The sequence below is a fragment of the Tiliqua scincoides genome, chromosome 2 (assembly GCF_035046505.1).
Source record: "Tiliqua scincoides isolate rTilSci1 chromosome 2, rTilSci1.hap2, whole genome shotgun sequence".
NCBI classification, from domain to species: domain Eukaryota; kingdom Metazoa; phylum Chordata; class Lepidosauria; order Squamata; family Scincidae; genus Tiliqua; species Tiliqua scincoides.
In genome coordinates this window covers 126,560,068-126,566,716 of record NC_089822.1, presented here as the reverse complement: position 1 = coordinate 126,566,716, position 6,649 = coordinate 126,560,068, and the positions used below count along the sequence as shown (strand labels likewise).

The window sequence follows — 6,649 nt, the reverse complement described above, 5'->3', positions numbered from 1 at the left end:
GAGGAGAAGGAGGAGCAGTGAAGGCAAGTGGACAGATGGAGATGGGCACTCCTGCCAAACTGCTGCCTGAGGCAACCATCTCAGTTGGCCTCATGGATAGGCCAGCCCTGCTGGTACATATAGAGGTCTATCCTATGCTTCGTTGTATAGCAACTACTGGAAAGTGTAAGATAAAGCAATAAGGCCCAGCACTGGTGCAAGGGAACACTTGGCCACACCTTTTGTACTGGTGCAGTTGCTGCCATTAGCATGCTGCATGGATTCAGCTACATGGCTCAGAGAGCTTTTGTGAAACTGAAAGGAGGTGGAATAGAACACATGACAAGCATCCTCCTCTGTGCTTGTAGCCAAAGGCTTTGTCCACACAGTTTTGCAATGCACAGCCCAACTTTTTTTTTTTTTAATGCACAACGATTTCCCTCCTCCTCCTCCTCCTCTCAACCAATATGTTGCTGTAGGTGCCACTGGAATCAGTGTATCATTCATGACACACTTCTGCTCCTGGAGATTGGTGGTGATATTTCTAGCCTCGTCAATGCTCAATTGCTGGTTCTTTAGGTCTTCCTCAATGTGTCTGAGCCACGTTTTCTTCTGTGCTGCCTACTGAACCCTCTAGCAGGCACATTGTTCTCACCAAAGGAGATTCTGTGGCAGCCGACTGGTATTCATACTGCAAACATGGCCAAACCACTGCAGTCTTCATTTCTGGATTTGTACTTTGGCTTATGATCACATCTTATCCAGGTTGCGATGGCAATCTCAATGAGAGACACCCAGCCACTCCACCAAATGAGATCCCAAACCCGGCTGCAAAAGGAGGAGGGCCTTCAAATGCTGATAAAGTTAAGAGGTCCTCAATTCCTTCTGAAATGGTGAGGGGCAGTTGTCCTTCCAGTATAGTGTAAATCTTCTATCTACAGTAAGGGCCCAAAACAGTCCACTTCTTATATCCTGCAGTTAACTTCCATAATATAAGCAGATAATTCAAAAGAACGTAAGTATCAACAATATCAATTTTTGTTGTAATGCAGAATTAATACAGCTAATAACTTCTCCAAAAAATTGTATCGCTGTATATCATGTGCTTGAGTGATGCTTCGGGCAAATTACAATGCCAGCAATTAGATTCTTTAGTTTAGTCAACCCCTTAATATAAAGTCCAATAAACTTTAAACATAATATTTTGTTGAATTATTCGCAATTTCAGATCCATAGATATTGCAGTTATAGTAGTTAAAGCCATTTTCCATTGATTATAAAAGACAGTATGATCCAGCGCTGCATTCTATATCTCTCTAAGGCTTGGATATCATATTTAAGCAACATCAGATATGTATAAACAACTATTGCAGGCTTTTTTCCCTCCATTAAATCAATAAGTATTTCTAAAAGCACAGGAGACTGACATGGAATAGATGGTGCAAAGGGGAAGGGATGTTTTAACTCTTTCCCTAACCTCTTTGCTTGGTTCCCACTTGTGTACTTGCTTGTGTACTTCCCTTGCAAACATGTGAACTGGTTACTTCCCTTCCTGAACACCAGGGGCAAGCAGGCTTAAGCACTTTTTCTCCCCGACTGCTTCTCTGCTTCAACTTTGTGTCCGGCCAAAGCTGCTTTTCTTAGATACTTAGAAGAAGTATCTTTCAGAATTTTGCTATGAACATTGGCCTGTAATGTGTACCTCTGTCCTCTGCCATGAAGCTCACAGGGTGGCCTTAGCAAGTCAACAGCTTTCCTTTTAGCCTGTTGTACATAGTTGCTGACAAAGATTACAAAATCATAGATGGCCACACTAGGCCATTAGTAGAAAAATCCACAGCGTAAAGTAGGGTAATGCTTTTACTAGGATTCTTCATCAGTTTAGAGATAGTAAGAAAAATAGGAGCAAGGGGGATAGTGGGGATATGTTGTAGGCTCTCCAAAAGCAAAATATTGGGTTTTGGAAGTGTTCAGGCAGACTTGAATCTGCATCTGAAAGGTGTGCAATGGTTTTGCTACACAGATACAGGGCTGCCAAAAAACAAAACAAAACTGTGCACATTAACATAGTCCAGTCTCCACTGCTAATATGACACTCACAGGTTAACTTTAGATTCTCAAAGCCAGAGACATATTTAAGGTGTTATAATAGGCTGAAAGTCAGTGGCAGCCAACTTGGGAATGTTACCTTGAGTTGGAGGGCATTTCTCCTCTCAAATGTAGAGTCCCATTCTCTGATCGTATAAACATCCCTGTGTTCAGTTCAAAAGCCTCCCTCCTGGACAGCTAATTGCGGCATTCTCACAAACACAACACTGTAGGTGACTGTGATCCATACAAAGAAAAATCCACAGTTCAAAGACGATGCCTTTATTAGGACCAACCAGAAAGTAACTAGGTACCAAACAAATGAAGCTAAGCTTAGATGTTGTAACCTGCTTTGTCCCCTTGGGATGAGACATGAAATCCGGTCTCATTTGTCCTGATAGCATCTCTGAAAAACGAATCCCCTTTAGATAATCCAGATAATGGGGCTACGTTTATAACACTAAGTGCGCAATCCTAACCCCTTATGTCAGTACTTTCCAGCACTGGCATAGTGGTGCCAATGGGATGTGTGCTGCATCCTGCAGTTGGGTGTCACTCATGGAAGCCTCCTCAAAGTTACCCTGCACATGCCTGATCTCGTCTGATCTTGGAAGCTAAGCAGGGTCAGGCCTGGTTAGTACTTGGATGGGAGACCACCTTGGAATACCGGGTGCTGTAGGCTTATACCATAGTCATTCGAGACTGAAGGTTGCCAACCAACCAACCAACCTCAAAGTAAGGGAATGTTTGTTCCCTTACCTCAGAGCTGCATTGCCCTTATGTCAGTGCTGGAAAGTAGATACTGCGCTGGAACAGGCAGGGCAGGGGGCTTGTGCTGTATTCAGCGCAGGATTGTGATCATATGCAGCTCAGCCAGAGGCAAGGGGAAACATTTCCCCTTACCTCTAAGGGCTCCTGGCCCCAATGGGTCTCCTCGGACTTACCTCCTCTGGAGGTAGCGTAAGTCCAAGGAGAGTGGAGCGGCTTCAAGCTGCTCCGTTCTCCCCGGAAACAGGGGTTGGGATCCAGCATAACCACTGGATCCCAGCCCTGCCTCCTACTGCCTGCCTGCCCACCCCCTGGGGCCGCCCACTGCCCACCTTCCCCCCACCCAGGAATGCCTCCCCCCCAGCTACTTTTCTTTTTTCTGTCGGCCTAGCCAGGCCAACACAACGTCCAAGGAGGAAGTCAACATGGAAGCTTGCATTGGCCTTCACAGGCCAGCACTTCTTTGAGCACCGGTCTGGCTTTCTCCTGAGGAGGCGCAAACGTGCTTTACAGCATGGTTGTGACCCTCCGAGGCCGGTGCAAGCTGAAGTGAATTCTAGGATTACGCCCTAAGGGCAATTCTGAAATGATGAGGGGCCGGCGTAAGTGCCGTGGCACTTTCACGCCACTGGGACAGGACAGAGGCAGACGCATGGACATCGGGCCGGTGGTCCAGGTAAGTCCGTGCCGGCTGAGTCAGGCTGGCGTAGGGGTCTGGGGGAGGCGCAGGAAGAGCACGGAGGTGTTTCAGGGCAGGAGAAGGGCAGGCAGCAGGTAGGCCTATGGGCAAGTGGCGGGTGAGCAGGGGCAGGGCTAGGATCCAGCACTTGTGGATGCTTTTCCAGGCTTTTCCAGTTAGCTGTCAGCTATAAATATTTGAGTTTTCAGACGAGTCTGGTGTGTACCACTGTTCTCTCACCTATGCAATATACACCTGCCATGATTTTGCTGCTGCCCTGTCTGAATCTGAAACAAAATGCCCCAAGAACACTTGGAGAGGTGGGAAGAACAGCAACGAGAAAAAGACAGGACTGCATTTGGTTGGAGGTGACATCACCCGAATTCTCTGGAACACCTGAGACAGCAAATGATGTCAATTCCAGAAGAATTGACGGCTAAGCAACCTTACCTGCATTTTCATAGTTTTGCATGGAGTGGGAGGTGAGAATGGGTTGCCTTCTTTACAAAAAAAAGGGGGGGCTGCAACAGCTAGAGTTTTTTAGCAGAGGCAAAATAAAACTGAAGAAGCTCATGATGAAAGTGTATCCGCAGGAAGGATGAACGTGTAGGGCAGGAGGTCTGGCTCAATTGGTAGAGATGCCGCCTTGTATGCCTGAAGATCTGAGGCTGCCAGTTTGAAACAACCGGAAGTACCTGTAAACTGACGACACGCTGATATACTGATGAGCTGACCCTCGGTGGCAGAGAGGAGTTGCCGTCAAGTGAGGCGAAGGGCCAGAGAGAGGCCAGACCGGGAAGGAATCCAACTGGAAGGAGGAGTTCTATGAAAGACTAGAACTATTCAATTGTAAAAATCCCTACGGGGGTTTAGAACAGCCTGCCTATGTAAACCGCCTTGGATTAAAGTCCGAGGAGAAATCTGACAACCAAAGAAAGGCAGTATATAAATACCTGTATAAATAAATAAATAAATAAATAAATAAACAAACAAACAAACAAACAAACAAATAAATAAATATCTGATGATGAGTAGCGTGATGAGAGAGAAGGAATGGAGCAAATTAGGCACACTTGCAATTAAAAAAAAGAGACATTTGCTGAAATTAATCAGCAGAGTTTAAGAAAGAACAAATGGGTACTTGTTCACACAACCTAGGCCTCTCATTGCCACATGTTATTGTCACATGTTATACTGAATGGATTTCTTTAAAAAAGAATTGCATGGAGGGTAGAATATTTGGTGACTACACAGTAGCCTGAAGCTCTTCCTCCATGTTCAGAGGCTCTATAGTCTACTTATAGCTATAAGATATTAGGAACTAACAGCACAGGATCGCAATCTTGAGTTATTGTAAATCAATTGTAGGCATCTTTCTGGTCAACACTGAGAGGGATAGAAGCTAAATATGCTCTTATCCCTCGTCTTAAATATGAACATTGGGGAAACAGCAGAGAGTTCCATTGTTATTTGTTAGTGTGCATTAGTCCACTTCCCAATTTCTTTAATTAGTAATACATCCCATTCCGTCAATACTTCCCAGAGGCTTTAGATCCAATTCCTAGTGTGACTATTAGTTTGCATTATTCATAGAACAAACCATTTTTCACAAGCCTTTTAATTCTCTATGATGCTGCCCATGGGGCCTTAAAAATGCTGCAGTTTCATGTGACTCCACACACACACACACACACACACTTTGATACACATTCTAGGCTGAGGATCAGAGTCGACACTACAAGCCAACATTTCTCATCTAGAGAAGCATGACATAGTCAGGGAGCAGAGTAGTAAACTATGAGACAAGATTCTATCTAGACTGAGATCCAATGTGAATTTGGACTTGTATACCAGCGGATCTGTGAAGACCCACCAGCACAGATTGGATGGCAGGAGAGGCAAGGAGAGCTGGATGAAGGCAGAATGGGGGTAGGTGAGGGCAGGATGGGGGGAGAGCAGATTGGGTCTGGGAAGGGAGTGAATTCAGTGGCAGCCACCAAATCCAAACCCCATTCCCAGGCTCAATACCACAGCATGGGTCCATGCGCAATTTCGCTGGCACAGATCCAAGTGGATCCATCTGTGCTGCAGAATCTTAACCAGGGTAAGGGAATAAAGGAGACTTCTGTGACTGCCCCCCACCCCCCGCAGGATGCAATGGTGGCCATTTTGGCATCACTGCATCAGTGGGGGGTGGGGAAGGATAAAATTGGGCTGTAAGTCTAGTCTATCATAGCTCCCACTAATTGTTTGGTAGGTGTTAGTATAATTACTCCAAGCATTGCCTATATATGGTGTTTGTGTCCGTGTGTACACACACACACCAATTTTGTATTTTGGGCAGGGTTTGGAATGAGCAACACTGCAATGGGGATTTCACCTCTCTCACCTCTGACCTTTTCCTGTGGAAGAAGAGTAGAGGAGCACGAGGTTGAGGTCTCATCCAGGTCAGAATCCCATGACTTCTCAGGTATTAATGTGACAAATCCAAATATTTGCCATTATAACTCTTTGAAAGTGTTCATTATAACAGTAGTTCTCAAAGAAGTTTAGCACCGGAACCCACTTTTTAGAATGACAATCTGTCAAGAGTGATGTCATGGCTGGAAGTGATATCAAGCAGGAAAAACTTTAACACCACTGCCATATGACAAAATCAAGTCAAAGGCACAATCCTGAAAGCGCACTGGGCTGACACAAGTGCCTTGCGCTGGTCCAAGATGGTCGCAAAAGTGCCATAAAGCATTTTCGTGCTGTCTCTGGAGGATTGAGGCCGACACGAGCCTCACTCAGCCAGCCTAAGAGATGAGACCGCGTCAGCTGAGCTTGGCTGGTACATGGGTCTGGAGGAGCATGGGGAAGGCATTTCGGGGCGGGGGAGGGTGGTGGCAAGTGGGCAGATGGGCAGGTGGGCAATGGGTGGGCCCATTGGTGGGCGGGGCCAGGGTTCAGCAGTTATGCCAGATCGTAACCCCATTCCTGGGCAGCCCTGGGCAGCCCTGGGTTGCTTAGATCTGCACCACATCTTTAGATGGCGCATATCCAAGTAGCCCCATTGAGGCTTCTGCAGCGCAACTTGGGGTAAGTGGAAGCGATTCCCCTGCTCCATGCTGCACCAATTTCAGCCCCAACCTG

The 6,649-nt window shown here is 46.2% G+C and overlaps 1 pseudogene; it reads left to right on the top strand.

Annotated features, from left to right (window-relative positions):
- Window positions 1-2,631: 2,631 nt before the first annotated feature.
- On the top strand, window positions 2,632-2,749 carry LOC136643024 (5S ribosomal RNA; annotated as a pseudogene).
- Window positions 2,750-6,649: the final 3,900 nt, after the last annotated feature.